An 18,164-nucleotide genomic window follows, 5' to 3' on the forward strand; every position below is an offset into this window, starting at 1 on the left:
TGATTAGAAGCAGGAAAATAATTTATAACACACAATGAACATTAACACAAATTTGAAAACATTTTCAAAACACCCATTACTTCATATTTTTAAACAGTTTCCTTCAACTGGTTCTTTCCGCTTTTCACAAGGTCCTGTATTTTTTGTGAAATGTAGTAACCGGCCAACTTCTCCCTCTCGGTCTTCTCCACGTTTTGTGAATTCAGCCATCCTCTGAAGCACTCTTGAAAAGAGAAAGGAAAAACAGTTCAATCAGGAGAGACTTAGTTGAAGTTGATAACATATTTTATTGCCGTATGCACAATAGTGTTTTTGGAGATTAGACCCCATCATACTGTGATGAATTAAGGGGGAGGAGAAGCCGACAAGAAAGAGAAACCCCTCCGGGGTCTAGACACTGGTGGAGGTGATTACTAAGGAAAAATAAAAATCTGGAGTGATGAGGGTTCTTCTGGGCTATCCTGCCTTGGATCTGAAAAAACTGGAGGTGAAGGAGGTGGAGGAGGGTTGCATCAATTCTCCTGAACGATGCTGTCAGGGGAGAGTAGAGCAGATTTAAACGTTTTGCCGGGTGTGCTGTGATTGGCTGTGGGGAATAAGACGCAGTCGATTGGTTTGGGGTAAGTTGCGCCTTTGCTTAATTGAGAAAGGGGGCGAGTGAGTGAGGGAGAATTGTGAATGAGAGCGTGGGAACCAGTCTTCCTGAAAGAACTTGCGCTGAGCTTCATATTAACTTTTAGCTTTATGTTATGATTAGTTAAATATGTGCACTGTGAGATGAAAAAGAAAAAGTATCAAATGTAGTTTTGAACATTCACTGTGATTGGGTCTATTATCCACACAATACACCGTATTTAATTTTTTTCTTAATTTACATTATTTCATTTAATATTCTGTTCTTGTAAATATCATATTCTATTATATTACATGTATATACACTTTTTGCACTACTTTTTATTTTGTATTTTTGTATTTTATTATATATGTTGCATTGTTGGAGGAGCTCAGGTCAGAAGAATTGCATTGACATTTCTACACTGTAGCTGCTGAGCATATGAGAATAAAACCTTTGAATCTTGAATCCAACACTTTTTTCAGTGGAAAATCCTAAATTGTAGGATAGTTTGGCCATAATAATGCTTTATGATTACATTTCTAGTGAGAAGTGTATATTTTACTTTCAGAATCTACCTCCAGTGGATGTGTAGGATCTACAGTATGATAGATATATTACTTTACACCCGGAAGTATGTATTGTCATTCTTATTGTCGATAAATTGAGGGATATACGCTATATTCTATTCAGTATTGTATGAACATGTTTTAATTGGGGGGTGGACGTTACATCCTCTAGGGGGATCCGGGGGTATGCCCCCCCGAAAAGATTTGTTTTAACATTTTAAAGTAAAATGCTTCAATCTGGTGCACTTTGAGCAGAATTACTAGAGACTAGATCTAGGCAACACACTCTCACTCCATAAACGTCCAGGAGCGACGCTTGGTCAGGGTCCCGTGGCGTGCAGTTGGGACGCTCCTAGGCTCCTTCAGCTTCATAAACAGACACAAATAGCTTTCAACTGATTGCAATGTATTCCCATCTGCGGCGGCATTTGACGCTCATGGAAGCACGGCATTCGTTTGTGTCGGAGGCTGTTAAAGGCAATGTGACCGTCCATTCCCATTGGATAACGGTGAATTGTACACCTGGAAGTAAGTATTCCCCTTACTGTCGATTGATTTGACAGTGATATCTCCACTACTCATCAACTCAAAAACACCAGATTATCCTTGTTAATTAAACGACATTGATAGGTTTTAGTGTACAATGCTTTTGTCACGTTTTCCCCTTCAATTCTGAGAAACAAGTAGTTTTCTATGAGTTTTGGATGGCCGAAGACATTACATTACCCACAATCCTCTGTAGCAACCATAGACTGTATATTGCAACAGGCAACAGCTTCGGTTCATGTTAATTTACAAACTCTTCAACTACAACCGTAGGTATATTTAAAAACATGTTAGAAGGCCTCACAAAATACTTTAATGTAAATTAAAATGTAAATGTGAAGGAATGTGTGTATATTAACTGTGGGCTTTTCTCTGGAAGTTTTTCCTTGTACGATGTGAGGGTCAAAGGACAGATGATGCCGTTTTTCTCATACTGATATTCCGCTATGCACGCTGGGATTTGGTGTTTATGCGATGTGAAATCCGAAAACATTTAAAAAAAATTGAATAATACATTATTCCGAGTGTGCTTGCTTTTCTCTTTGAAAGTCATCACATAACGGCATTGTAATACACGTTTCGGCTGCATTAAATATTACATATCTGCCGTAGTTAACTCTATGTATAGAGCCCTGATGAGAACACTTCTAGACAAACAGGAACTGCCGCCAAAACTGAAAACTTGACGTGGATCTTAAATATATAAGCAATTAAATAACATTTTACATTTCTTTTCACACAATACGTCTCCTTGCACTATCAACACTAATTCGGCTGACTTTTATATTTGATCCAATTGGTAGATAGGCTGTATTTACGCCATAACGGTGCACAGCTGATAGAAAGGGACACCTACTGGTTAAAGCACGTTATTGCATTTTATAATTGTATTATTAGATATTAATAGGATCCCTATAAAGTATATTCTTTACTCGTCGTTATTCTCTACTAATAGTTAATTAAAGACTGTATATAATGACTATTTTGCACATCCCATTCAAGATTTCAAGATTTTCTAAGGTTTATTGACATATCATATTATACACAACTACGGTGTAGTTATGCAATAAATGAAAAACTTGGGTCGCAGGTTCCTCAACAGTGCATTACAAGACATCTATCAATATGTGTGTACCTCCACCATTACATTGTCATATTCTGCACATTTATTATACTATCTACATACATCTTATAAGAGTATAATACATATGTATAATATCAGTTAAAATAAGTGCTTAAACATAGTTAACATTGCAGGAAAGCAATATATTAGACGTTAAGTACTTTGTCAGGCTTAATATTTATCTGTAGATACAAATTTCACTGTGTGTGCTGTGTGCTCTGCATGTGTGACCATCAAAGAGGGTTTCATCCCTTCATCCATTCATCTTCTATACCCCCCAAGGCTTTTTTCTTATTCAAAAGAATACCTTAACCTAAAGTATTCTTTAATGTTTAAATAAAGCCTTATTAGTTTGTCTGTTTTGCACATCCTCCTATTAATATCTAATAATACAATTATAAAATGCAATAACGTGCTTTAACCAGTAGGTGTCCCTTTCTATCAGCTGTGCACCGTTATGGTGTAAATACAGCCTATCTACCAATTGGATCAAATATAAAAGTCAGCCGAATTAGTGTTGATACTGCAAGGAGACGTATTGTGTGAAAAGAAATGTAAGATGTTGTTTAATTGCTTATATATTTAAGATCCACGTCAAGTTTTCAGTTTTGGCGGCAGTTCCTGTTTGTCTAGAAATCTTCTCATCAGGGCTCTATAAATAGACAACTACGGCAGATATGTAATATTTAATGCAGCCGAAACGTGTATTACAATGCCGTTATGTGATGACTTTCAAAGAGAAAAGCAAGCACACTCGGAATAATGTATTATTACATTTTCTTTAAAAAAATTCGGATTTCACATCGCATAAACACCAAATCCCAGCGTGCATAGCGGAATATCAGTATGAGAAAAACGGCATCATCTGTCCTTTGACCCTCACATCGTACAAGGAAAAACTTCCAGAGAAAAACCCACAGTTAATATACACACATTCCTTCACATTTACATTTAAATTTACATTAAAGTATTTCGTGAGGCCTTCTAACATGTTTTTAAATATAACTACGGTTGTAGTTGAAGAGTTTGTAAATTAACATGAACCGAAGCTGTTGCCTGTTGCAATATACAGTCTATGGTTGCTACAGAGGATTGTGGGTAATATAATGTCTTCGGCCATCCAAAACTCATAGAAAACGACTTGTTTCTCAGAATTGAAGGGGAAAACGTGACAAAAGCATTGTACACTAAAACCTATCAATGTCGTTTAATTAACAAGGATAATCTGGTGTTTTTGAGTTGATGAGTAGTGGAGATATCACTGTCAAATCAATCGACAGTAAGGGGAATACTTACTTCCGGGTGTACAATTCTCCGTTATCCAATGGGAATGGACGCTCACATTGCCTTTAACAGCCTCCGACACAAACGAATGCTGTGCTTCCATGAGCGTCAAATGCCGCCGCAGATGGGAATACATTGCAATCAGTTGAAAGCTATTTGCGTCTGTTTATGAAGCTGAAGGAGCCTAGGAGCGTCCCAACTGCATGCCTCGGGACCCTGACCAAGCGTCGCTCCTGGACGTTTATGGAGTGAGAGTGTGTTGATCTAGGGGGTACAACTCTAAAACACCCATATGAAAAAGATCGGTTTACATTTTAATAATCAAATAAGTATGTGAACATAACCAATAACCTACCATAGCCAATAACAAATAAATGTAACGTATTTTATTTTTGTTGTTCATTTATATCTTATTTTACCTAGTTAACATTTATTTATTCATGCATTTCTTTTAATATCCAGTTTTAATTTTAATTTTAATTTTTGGTTTAGTGTCATTTCAAACCTGTTTATCCCAATAATTATAAAGGTGTGCCTTGGAAATATTTGTTTACATAAATTGTGACCAAACCGTTTGAGACCCACTGAGATAACTTAGACCAGCGGTTTTCAAAGTGTGAGGCGCGCCTCCCCTGGGGGAGCCAGAGAGCTTCAGGGGAGGCGCAGCGTGAGATAAAAAATAACGAGAAAAAGATGAGTAAAGTGACACTTGCCCACTTTTGGCTGTCTGTGGAGACCGAGTTCCCCCACCTCGCCAAAAAGGCTGTAAAAGTGCTCATTCCCTTCACCTCCACCTACCTGTGTGAGTGCAGGTTTTCCGCATTGACTTTGATCAAAAGCAAGTGCCAGTCAAGGCTGCAGCCAGAGTATGATCTGCGTTTATTCCTGTGTGCATCAAAGACGCAGACTCATTGTTCCCACTAAAGTAGGGGTGAGTGTAATAAGGAGGCAAAGTTGACGTTCAGTGTGTTGCCGGGAGCATATAAGGATGTATCCACGATGTTGAAAATGTTAAAAAAAATATGTGTTGAGAACACGGCGTGCGAAAATATAGCTAGATTTGCCTGTCCTCTGTGAGAAGGTGTCGGCGACTGACATGCAAGGAAGAACGGCTGTCCACAGGCTGTTCCAACTTTAACAACTTTATTAACTTCCAGGGTAGTGAATTGAACATGCAATTGTAATTGGGTGTGTGGTATATTTTCATTCACGCACACGCATGTTCCTCAACACACAAACTGAACAACACTCAATTGTCCGATCGCTACCAGTGTCCTTGCGATCTTGTTATAACAATAAGTGCACGATGCAATATGGTTGAGACCATTCAGGCTTATTCTAGAGGGGTGCAAGGAATAGTCCAAGTAGTGGGGGAGTTTTATACAATATAAAAAAGATAAAAAGGTTAAAGAAATTATTGTTTAATGTTTTAAGGAGGTGACGCTACTCAGCCAATCAAATCGGTGCAGTCAGTGAGTCAGCACGATAGATTCAAACACACACAGAGACGAGACAAGAGGAGAGAAACAGTCGGACTAATTTCAAATGGCGGAAGGTAGACAGTGAAAACAGAGCATTTAATGACATGTTCTCTTACTGGACCTCTTTGAAATGCAATTGAATACCCCTGCATTATAGCAACAACAACAACAATAATAATAATAGCAATAATAATTGGGAGGGGGGGCGCGGCTGTTCTTATGTTCTCTGAGGGGAGGCTCACCTTCCCACACTTTGAAAAACCCTGACTTAGACTAAAGTGAACTATCTAAACACTCAGAGTCCATTACCTCACTGAGCTGTAGTTATCAGCCTCAATCCAACAACAATCCGCGGTACCGATGCGCGCCCTCTCTCTCTCTCTCTCTTGCTCGCTTGGAGGCTTGCTCGCACTTTGGCTGTGAGCTGCGGGCGCCAGATAAGTCAACATCCCCCACTTTCATCACTTACCGCGCCCATCGTACAGGACAAATGAAAAGTGTAACCGGGGTGAAAAGGGTGTTACCTTGACTTAATTTAGTGGGAATGCTGATACAGCATTCCAACTATATGTTATGCTACGGACGAAAAGTTTATTATTATTCCGTCCAATTATTTTGTCCGTCTTCTCCTCCCACATTCAACATCGCAGAAACTCCTTTCAAACATCAAAACGTTCAGCTCGGTCAGGAATCGACTGCTTTTATCATTCATAACTTTCATAATTCCAGAGATACATCCCATAATTCATCACATTTTTAACCATTGAAGTCAATGGAGAAATTCTTCAGACTTCAACAAATCTTCATGCGACTTCAACTGCTAACTGTTCATTCATACTTTCACTCAGAAACCTCATTCCAACTTTAAAATGTTACACATCTTTCCGACATTATTCGTGTAACACAACTTTTAAATCTGATTCTTACTTTTAGAGATATTAAACATTGTTCAGACCTTGTTAAAGAGGTTTTCTTCAGATTTGAACATTAACTAGAGTGCGTGATGTCACAGCTAGAGTGTAAGAAATCTTGAAATGTGCCTTCATATTTTTTTGAACTGCCAAAAAGGCCACATTATTAACCCGAAAGTACACAAAAATGACACTTCAGATACTCAACTTCCTTGACATGCTTCACGTTTTGAAATTTCACAGATATCTGTTATCGTTCTTCCACAAAACGTTCACATGTAAGAGGTTTATCTCTCATTCAGAACAATGCAAACCTTTGATCTCTTCATAGCTCGTTAGCTCAACTATAAACACCTGTGTAATGGAAAACGATGATGTCATCACTCCAACTGACAGCAGTCAGTTCTAACTGTTCATTTCATACTCACAATCACGTTTAGAAGCCCTGTTTCTCTAATTCCACAACGTTGGATGAAATAACATTAGGAGAACGGATGAATAACTGTTCATGGTTAACGTGTGTTGCTAACTTTATCCGGTATCCTAGCCTAATCTGTTATCTGTAAACGTTCCCTAAATCTACTGATTTAGGGATAATCCACTAACATCCTTTAATACACATGTTCATTTGACTCAGATGTGCTGATAATATCCGCAATATAAATCTTTAAACGTCTTCTTACCTTTAAAAGTCCATCACGAACGGTCTATTATGCTGCAACTCTACTGTGCTGCTGCCCACAATAGTTCCCCGGAAGTCAGCGGCAAGCTAACTTCCGGGGAACTATTGACGGCTCCACGATCCGCCATTGCTGTGAAAAAACTGGTCCATTGGAGTGAACGGAGATGTCGTAACTCTTCTATTATACGGCTCTGGTGTAACCTACCTGGTAATAAACCTGTTTCTGAAATATTATCTTCTGTGATTGTAATGTTTGTTGAGTGTCTGAACACTTTCCTTAAATCTTATTCGTTGATGTTGTAGGAAAGATTCCAGACTTTATCTTGCAATACAGTGTTATCATATTATAAAATAAAATATGACAGAAAACAGGTTGAAAAGTCCCCCCTCCTGTGAGAGGGCTCTGGTGATGTGGAGGGTACCTGGTTCTCCGGGTGCACCAGGAATCCTCCAGGACGAAGAAGTCCACCCCCAGCGTCATCAGGTTCCCCTTCACTGTGTCTGCAGACATGCGGCTGTACATGGAGTACACCAGCTTGGTTCTCTCCCTGCGAGGAGCACAATAAAGCATTGATACGGTGCACAAGTTGGAGAACAACTAAATGCAAAGTAAAGCAGTACAGAGGTGCGTAATGTCCCATTTCTGAATAATATATATATTCAATTACTGTATTAATTTCTGAATGGTCAGTAGATCAATTTGCATCAAATTAAGTCATCATCTGTTTATTTAAAAAATAGCAAAAATAATAATAGTGAATAAAAACCCTCCTTTAACCCTCCTGTTGTCTTCGGGTCAAATCTGACCGATTTACTACTTTCATCAATCATAATTTTTTTGTTTTACATTCGATTGCATTAAGGCTTTATGATATCCTTCACAGTAGACATTTGAACATATACAATTGCTGATCACCACTTTCATTGTATTTTAGATGATTTAGTCAACTTTGTAACACCCATGGTGTTCCCGATCAGATAAAGCACACACACACACACACACACACACACACATAAACACCCACACACACGCACACACATATACTCTAGATGTGTGTCCCCCCCTTATGTGCCCATCCCCCCATGTGAATCACACCTGACACAAACACACAGAAATATTTGACACATTTCCCGCTCTCATGTGCCCATCCCCCCACATGGATCACACCTGGCACATGCAATACATGTTCAGTGTCTATTCTTTGTATATTTACTAGGGCTGTCAGTCGATTAAAATATTTAATCGCGATTAATCGCATGATGTCCATAGTTAATCGTGATTAATCGCACATTTTTTTATCTGTTCTAAATGTACCTTAGAGGAATATTTTTCAAGTTTTTTAATACTCGTATCAACATATGAGTGGACAAATATGCTTTATGCAAATGTTTGTTTATTATCATTGGAACAATGACAAATATTCTCCTGAATATTCTCTACACAACAACCTGGAAAATATCTCTCTCTCTCTCTCTCTCTCTCTCTCTCTCTCTCTCTCTCTCTCTCTCTCTCTCTCTCTCTCTCTCTCTCTCTCTCTCTGCCACACCGGTCCATGCCTCAACAGCTCTACGCCAAATCTGAAATCTCACCATATGCCGTTTCCATGGAAACGCATCCCTCGCCATAAAACACGATGTCCCTTTAACTCCTATGAAAATGTTCAAAAAGTGCTCAAAATTCACATGTGTGCTAACAATCCAGCCGTGAAGACATCTACGGGACATGCCGTTGCCATGGCAACATAATGCCTGCCATGAAACACGGTTTTCTCATAACTTCAGTGAAAATGCTCCAAATGGCCCAAAACTTCACAGGTTTGGTAATGATGCAGCCATCAACGCATCTAAGCGTATTATGGGATGTCATCAAATGCCGTTGGCATGGCGACAGATCATTCGCCATCAAGTTAGTTCAAAAGTTTGCATTTCAAATATTCTGCTGCTTTTCCAAGCCTTTTTACTTTCTTTTCTTCTCTCATCACACATTCAAGCCCCCAGTGTTCATGTATCATTTCAATCTAAATTCTTCACTTTCTTCTTACACATTACATTTCAGCATAGCAGTTTAGCGTCAGCTTTTCAGCATAAAGCATTCCCACTAGCAATTTCTTCAGGAATTGCATTCTCTAGTATGCATTTGATCTGGGGTTAAACTCTAAACTTTTATTTTTGCACCAAAGAGGAAATATTATGCACATTTTCAGGTTCATATTTGTATTTTGTGACTCTAATGTAGCACAAAAACCTTTATATCACACTACAGAAGAGGGGAAACCCCTACAAGCATAATAGGGCCTCTTTAACTGGTGCCGAAAAGAGTGTTTCTGTATGGTTAAATCATGGCACCCTGTATTCTGTATTTGATGGTAACCACTCATGTGTGCATTTTAGGACATGGTTATGTAAATATATTATATATAATAATTTAAAATATCTAAATTGACTTGAATTGCAGGACAAATAGTGTGTCATTCTCATTAACCATGTCTTCCTTTCTCTTCGCTCAGGCCCGGGTGCAGCATGCCTGAGATCTGGGACATTGAGGATTCCCAAAACGTGGGTAAAGTTCCCCTTTGCACCCACATGTCCAGAAGCTCACGACCCCACTTCACCACAGTCGTCTCCAACGACATCTACAAAGTTCTAAAAGTCTCCAAAGATCTCAGATAACACAGTGAGATGGACTAGTTCAGCACCTGTTGATCTTTCACTAGGTTTTGATCAGTCACTGCCATTGCTGCTTTTTACTCGAAGCCCAACGGTCCCCCCTCTTTGCGGTGCTGTGATTCACTGAGCGGTTGGACATTTCGCCCTGACTTCTCAGTATCTGTGGACTGTTGCCAACCATCTTTACTGCTGCATTGTTTTCATACAGCAATGTTTCCATTACACCAAAAGGTTTCCTAGCTTTTTATTGTTCTCTTGGTTCTGTCATATAGAATCTTTACTTTCGGAAACAGTGTTTTCAAAGACATGCTGTTCATACATCAGTATTATTTCTTAATGTTAGGAATTTATTTTCTTTGACTTTGGCTTAAGAAGTACATTTTGTCTGGCAGGCCCAATCATTGATGTCCACATACTGTGAAGCAATACCCTTTGCAAACTTGACAACATCTGACTTCTTCTATTGTTCTGCACAGTGCTGATCTGGGGAAAGATTTTTCTGTAGTACGCTATTTTTATATTTTATTTGTGTGTAAGTATTTTTATGCAAAAGTTGTTGAAATGTTTCTTTAGAGGCCAGCAGTGTTTAAAGAGTCTTTGGAAAATGATGTTCCCATGTTTGGAAGCTTTTAAATACAATTTTTACTGCATATCATTCAGCTTTCAGCAGGCAAACTTTATTCCTTATCCAGTTATAAAATGACAGAAAGAGTTGTGTTTTTATGGCAAAACATGTAGACTGCCTCCAACTGTGCCCTGTCAGAACTTTTTTGTAAATACCCACATTTTTTGTGAAATACAACTGTACGGCCTTTAAAAGGTTATCTTTCTTTCTTATTGTATTTTTTGCCAAAGGAAGTCTTGTTATTAATGCTTTCTACAGAAAAACACAAACGGCTCAGGCATACAGAGGAAACTGGTCTTTGTTTGGGCCTCCAGACATACATTAGTTGTTTGAACTTTAATATTGTCTGCGGCCCTTCAGTTATCAAGATACCACTCTTACAGACATGATGGGGATCGATCTTCTGATCTAACTTTGGGTAAGAAAGCTTTCAGATGTCTTTTATAATATTTGTCTATTATGTCTGTATTTAAATAAATAAAAAACCTGCCTTCAGAACCATTGCTTTCACTGTTCTTAAATGATTGATAGAAAAACAAATATCAGTTATTTTCTTATGACATAAGACAAGCACATTCCCAAAAGGTGTACAAGTCCCGTGTAAAAGCAAAAGTCAAGGCAGACTTTTGTTGCAATCTCCAACAGTAAATCTTGAAGTCATGCAAACAATGCAATTTAAGGTGCACATTTTATTTTGGATGCTTTGTGTACACATTACAGCATCTTTGCAAATCCATTACATTGAATGCTAATCCAGTGCAGAGCCAAACACCTCCACCTCACAGAGGGTCAGGAACTCATGTCTTCCAGTGATACCTATGTAAACATAGCGGCCGTCCATCCCGTTGGGAACCTTGAACTCAGTTTGACCTGCCGGGATGCTGGTGATTACAGCAAACCTGTAGAAGAAGCAGAAATCACTACATTAACCTCAGGAAGGGTTTATTGAAGTAATAGGCTTTTCATTTTAAGTTCAACATGCACTCAAAGCGTCATTAGGTTTCTACGCTTTACTTGGTTAGAATGTTGGTTGCAGATCTTTAATTAGGGCTTGATAATGAACAATATTTATATTTCAGTAATGTTTAAATAAATGTTTTCAAATCATGTCACAGAATCACAATTGACGACCCTCGATCAGGCCTTTAATTTGGCGACCTTGGTATTTGTCCATTTCTGTGATCAGATCAGAACACATTGCAGGAATCATTCATAAATGAAGGGTATTCCCGCTCCAATCCTATTTTTATATATTATTTGTTATTGGAAAATAGGAATTAAAGTAATATTATGCTGTAGTCTATAATATATTGTGTCTATAGTTAAAGTTATATTTAACTACAACTGCACTAAGTAACTAACTAACTAACTAAATGTGTCATTCAGTTTTGGCAAATTAAACTTTAAATAAAATAAGACTTGTTTTAGTAATCATAAGTGACATGAAAGGCTGGTACATCCTTTCTCTTTTTCCTATTAATGGGACCATATTTTACAACTTGAACATCATGCTGGATTGAAGAAGACTTGAAACAAACAATTGAGATCATAAACTAATAGTTACACTCTTTCCAGCGGTAATACATCAAGTGAGTTGCAAGAACATTTTTCATAGACTTCTACACAATCAGACTTTTAGAAAGAATGCAGGTTTTAGGGACTTCTGCATTGAGTTAACTTTTCAGCCACTTGGCTTTTATGACAGTTCCTTGTTTAGATGGAAATCACACATTATTTATGTAAGATCCCAAACCCTCACCAGTTGGGGCAAGGTACCCGTAGACTTCCACCTCACAGAGGGTAAGGAGCTTTCCATCACCCGGTATACGCACAGTCACATAGCGTCCCTCCACACGATCAGTGAGAGTCAGAGTGTACTGACTCTATTGTAGAAATTGTACCAACCCTAAAAGAAAGAGAATAAAAGTGAGAAAGAAAGAAGAACATGAATGACATGTTATACCCCTAAGGCTTCAACAGATAGATAAAAGGTAACTGGTAATTTCATCATAGACTTCTATACAATCTGACTCCTTTTTGCAATCAGTGGGGCACCCACTGCGAGATATGAAAGACGATGCAAGTTTAACGCACTTCAGCATTGCCTATATTTCTGATAAGCAAATAAGTAAAATGACATGGTTGAAACATTTAGGAACAGTTTCTATGAGAATCTACTGGCAGAGGTGGGTAGTACATTTACAATTTTGAGGTACTTGTACTTAACTTGAGTATTTCCATTTAATTCTACTTTCTACTCCTATTCCTCTACATTTCAATACGGAAATAATGTAATTTTATTCCAGTACATTCATTAAACAGCTTTAGCTACTTTTAACTAAATGTATCTCTAACAATTAAACTAGGGGACGAACTCTTTAAGTCACAAAACAGTCAAATCATATAAATAAAATTAAACTTGTAAAATGCTTCTTAATGCATGAATATATCTAGAAATGTCACATTCATATGTACATTTAATCATTAAGTACATTTTGCTGATAATGCTTTTGTACTTTTACTTAAGAAACATTTTGAATGCAGGACTTTTCCTTGTAATGAAATATTTTGAAACTAGGGTATCTGTACTTTTACTCAAGTAAAGCATCTTAATACACCTCTGTCTACTGGTGGTGCGCAATTAACAGGGGAGAGGAGAAGATAAACAAAATGCTCAGACAGTTACACAAAACAAATGAATAAAATGTGTGCAGGAAATGTCTTACAGTGGGTTTGATGCACCATTGTCGACTAAAGAGTTGCCGATGTGGATCTGTGCCCCCAAAAGCCTTTCTGAACAGCAGTCTGCTCTGTTGGCGATGATGACGGAGGTGACGATGTAGGGCTCCAGCAGGTCCACTCTCCACCAGGGGTTGCTTTCTCCATTAGTGTGGCTGCACGATCCAGAAGGGAACCTATAGTCACGGTTTCCATCAATAGCTTTGCTGGCAAATCCAGGTGCATGTTGATAACTCTGTGATTGGGTCGCTTTTCTGTTCAACGCAACGTTTTCTAGAAAAGAGACAGTTGAATATATAATTATAATACACACATTGGAAAATGGTTTAAGCTACATTAGTGTTCCAACAAATAACTGGTCCTGAATATTCAACGCACAACAACTAAAGAAAACAGAAAATAGAAAAAACACAAATTACAAACAGAGAAATGCTGCACGTTTCTCAAAAAGTAAATGATGACTTGATGTTAGAACTGTGAACGGTGATCATTAAAAACTATTCCATTGTGAGTTGGATTACGCTTTCTGAATTTGCAGCATGTTGCCTCAGCATGCACGTGTTGCCAACTTGATACAGATGTTTATCAGTGTTTTAATGTCTATGCAGTGTTTTATTTCCAAACGCTGAACACGTGCTGATGAATTGGAGATTGAATGTGTTTTCTGTATTGGTTTGTGTCGCTTTGCTGGGATTTCTTACATGGCGATGTGTTCACAGTTACATTTAAACAGTATTTCCACAATAACAATAACTAGTTATTGGAGCAGCAAAACATACAGTATATATCTAATGCAACCCGGTATCACGGCAAGACGTGAACATGTGACGATCTACCATGCTGGGAGACGTGAATATGTCACGGTTTCGTCCCTTCAAACGTGACAGTTACACGGTATTGTTAACATGGCCCAACCAGTCGAGAAATACCCGGAAGTGCCAAGCAAATGGTCTACCGCGCCTATTGGTCGGTTTTTATTGTCAAAATGAGATGTTTTTAATTTATTTTTTAATCGTCACACTCGATTTCGCCGATTTTCTTGTTGCCCTAGCTGGTCGACACCTCTTTTAGCAGAAACAAAGGCTACATTAATGTATTAAATCGATGTTAATCCATGTGTGTGGAGGTGTGGATGTGGAATTAACGGACGTGACGTTGTGCGATTGCGTTGCCAGGCAACGCAATTTACAAACTCTTCAACTACAACCCTAATTATATTTAAAAACATTTTAGAAGGCCTCACAAAATACTTTAATGTAAATTAAAATGTAAATGTGAAGGGATGTGTGTAATGTGGTGATTGACATTATTCACCCACGGATCTATGGGTTGGGGGTATTGTTCCGCACGGACATTTTAGTTAACCGGACTCCTGTTGATGTGAAATCCGAAAACATTTAAAAAAAAAATAATAATACTTTATTCCGAGTTTGCTTGCTTTTCTCTTTGGAGGTCATCACATAACGGCATTGTAATACACGGTTCGGCTGCATTAAATATGACATATCTGCCGTAGTTTTCTATTTATAGAGCCCTGATGAGAAGACTTCTAGACAAACAGGAAGCACTGCCGCCAAAACTGAAAACGTGACGTGGATCATAAATATATCAGCAATTAAACAACATCTTACATTTCTTTTCACACAATACGTCTCCTTGCAGTATCAATACTAATTCGGCTGACTTTTATATTTGATCCAATTGGTAGATAGGTTATATTTACACCATAACGATGCCTGGCAACGCAATCGCACAACGTCACGTCCGTTAATTCCACATCCACACCTCCACACACATGGATTAACATCGATTTAATACATTAATGTAGCCTTTGTTTCTGCTAAAAGAGGTGTCGACCAGCTAGGGCAACAAGAAAATCGGCGAAATCGAGTGTGACGATTAAAAAATAAATTAAAAACATCTAATTTTGGCAATAAAAACCGACCAATAGGCGCGGTAGACCATTTGCTTGGCACTTCCCGGTATTTCTCCACTGGTTGGGCCATGTTAATAATACTGTGTAACTGTCACGTTTGAAGCGACGAAACCGTGACATATTCACGTCTCCCAGCATGGTAGATCGTCACATGTTCACGTCTTGCCGTGATACCGGGTTGATCTAATGTGAGCAGTGAGATTACAATATTTCATGCATTAAATAACTCTTTTTGTTGGAGCTAAAGCTATAATCTAGACCAGTGGTTCCCAACCAGGGGTTGTGAAAGTTTACGAAAGATAAGCAAGGTCGAGTGTCTCTTTAAAAGCTCTAGTCTTAACAAAAGATGTTGAAACTGCTAGAATAAGTGTAAAGGTCAAGATTAAATGCATTTGTATTAAGGGTGACTTATCAACTAAGGAGCAGTTTGGTTAAATACGATTAGAAAAAAATTTAACAAGAAAAAATGTAGGTGCATCATCACAGATGAGTGAGGGGGCTCTTATAGAATGGAGACCAGCTCAAGGGGTAAACGAGACAAAAAAGGTTGGGAACCACTGATCTAGACAATTAAACTTACTTTGTATAAACCTGCTTTTCTTGCTAACGGACAGCCTTACATTCACTTCCCTGTTATGTTTTATAGTGAAGACGCCTTATACAAACAATTCATACTCACGATAAGTGGAGACTGAGCACGTCTCCATGAGGAGCATGAGAAGGAAAACACTGAGTTTCATCATTCTGGATGAGACCTAGGATAGTCATTAAAATAATATATTTAACATAAAACACATTTCTGAAAGGCAACATTTAAGAAATGAAAATCAGATCTAAGTGTATTGAAATAGTTCGATTTCAACATTAAGACCATGATCCCGCCCCTTATGTCTTAAGTAAAGGTTAAAGTTGAACATATTTAATACAACTGTTAATTAAATGAAAGCTGCAATTTGAATGTATACTTTATGATGAAGACCTTTCACGAAGAAGAACGAATAATATTACTTTAAAGAATTAACAATGGGGAAGAGTTTAGTTAAATCCTTGACTTTGATTGGATATTCCTTCTCTGAGAATACATGATTTTTCGTAACCTGTCTGTAAGATAAAAAACATCCCTGACACACCGGGGACACATATTTATGTATAAAAGACATCAAAAAGTGCATTTTGCATAATAGGTCCCCTTTAAAAGGAGGATAGTGCAACACACAATCAGGTGACAGGTCAAAATGCATCAGAGTGCATTGAGAAAGTGCAGCAGAGAGCAGGAGTTTGCTTCCTAAAAGGCTACATTTTACACATATGTTTTGAGGGTTTTTTTTCAAAGACTTCCACTGAGCAGGCATCCCTGATGTCTCTAGGTATTTTGTTCCATAGCTTTGGGGCATAATTAATGAAAGCTGCATCACCAAACGTCTTTTTGCGGCTGTTTCTGGGAACCTCTAACAAACCAGCAGCAGAAGAACGCAGTGTTCTTGACGGCTTGTGGCTGACAAGGGAGTTAGCAATATAGCTAGGTCCTTGCCCATTAAGGGCCTTATATGTCAGGAGGAGGACCTTAAAATCAATCCTAAAGTAAACAGGAAGCCAGTAAAGAGCTTCTAAAACTGGACTAATGTGTTCTCTCTTCTTAGTTCTGGTTATCCGCAGAGCTGCAGAGTTTTGGTTGAGCTGAAGTCTGTCGGTCGTTTTTTACGGGAGGTCACTGAAAAGTGCATTACATTACTTGTGACCTCCGGTTTGATCCTAGGAGTAAATCTCCCCAGATTATTAACCAGAATTTCTGTTTTTGCTTTTACAAATTGTTTAATACAGTTTTGGGTGTAAACATTTTTCACAGTTCTAGATTTTCAAATGTGAAGATTTTTTGGGATTTAGATTTCTTTTTATATATCATACTTAAAAACATTTACTTAAGTATCATTCTCAATGCAGTATCAGTACTTTTACCTAAGTAAAGGAGCCGAATATGTCTTCCACCACTGCAAAACATTCATATTAATACAAAATGTTTGAAACATACAAGATTTTTAAAGTGGACCTACTGTATCATGGTATATTTAAATGATATATTGTAGGGCCATACCTATATAAGGTATATTTATACGTTTCTGTTTTCAAAATACCAAACAGATCATGCATTTTAGCCATGCCTCATTTCGCTCAATTTGCACTTTTTTTAGCTCTGCTCTGCAAGGGCAGATTCAGTGAGAACAGCACCATCTACTGGCCTGGCATATGTACTACAATGGCCGTGGCTGTCTCCTCCTGATTGGTGGAGTTGGCCCAATAGCCGTAGCGCCACTGTCCTGACGTCAGGACAGTGTTCAAATCTGGATCAGTTTTTATCAGATCCGTTGCAGCCCCTTTTTTAGAGATTTGGGTATGGAGGAAAATAGAGAGGGTTGTGTTTTCTGACACTTGGTGAGTTCCCTGGAACACCGGGGACACATATTCATGTATAAAAGACGTACAAAAGTGCATTTTGCATAATAGGTCCACTTTAAATAAAATAGTAGGAATGAGAATTGAAATGCTTACCCTGGTTCCCGGTGAGAATAGAGGTTTTGTCCCAACAAAATAACTCTGAGTCGAAGTTACGTGATCTCAGAACTTCAAGAAGTGTCTGTAGATAATAACCCTTGAAGCTGAACTATTTGTATGATATCTTCCCCCAAAGTCGATCAATAATCATGATCAGCATCCAATCACTTAATACCATGTAGTATACTCCCACGCACATGAGCCCAGTTCCAGTCAGCAGATCAAGGTTCCAGTAGTTATCTAAGGACACACTGATGAAACATTCCCGTAAATTCAGGTTTGCGCAACCATTGCTTTAATCTCAGAGAAATAACTGCACTGATCCAACAGTTTCACTAGGATTTAGTTTATCACATTGATATATATATATATATATATATATATATATATATATATATATATATATATATATATATAATATATTATGTATATATTGTC

The 18,164-nt window shown here is 38.0% G+C and overlaps 2 long non-coding RNA genes across 2 annotated transcripts; both read right to left on the reverse strand.

The window, feature by feature from the left end:
- LOC117491239 lies at positions 1-7,743 on the reverse strand. The gene is made up of 2 exons (XR_004556756.1): positions 7,632-7,743; positions 1-223 (listed from the first exon to the last, which is right to left on the reverse strand). It is a non-coding gene; the product is annotated as an uncharacterized LOC117491239 (long non-coding RNA).
- A 3,038-nt stretch (positions 7,744-10,781) lies between these two features.
- LOC117491959 lies at positions 10,782-12,360 on the reverse strand. The gene is made up of 2 exons (XR_004556805.1): positions 12,261-12,360; positions 10,782-11,400 (listed from the first exon to the last, which is right to left on the reverse strand). It is a non-coding gene; the product is annotated as an uncharacterized LOC117491959 (long non-coding RNA).
- Positions 12,361-18,164: the final 5,804 nt, after the last annotated feature.

This window comes from Trematomus bernacchii, unplaced genomic scaffold (genome assembly GCF_902827165.1).
Source record: "Trematomus bernacchii unplaced genomic scaffold, fTreBer1.1, whole genome shotgun sequence".
Taxonomy (NCBI): Eukaryota; Metazoa; Chordata; class Actinopteri; order Perciformes; family Nototheniidae; genus Trematomus; species Trematomus bernacchii.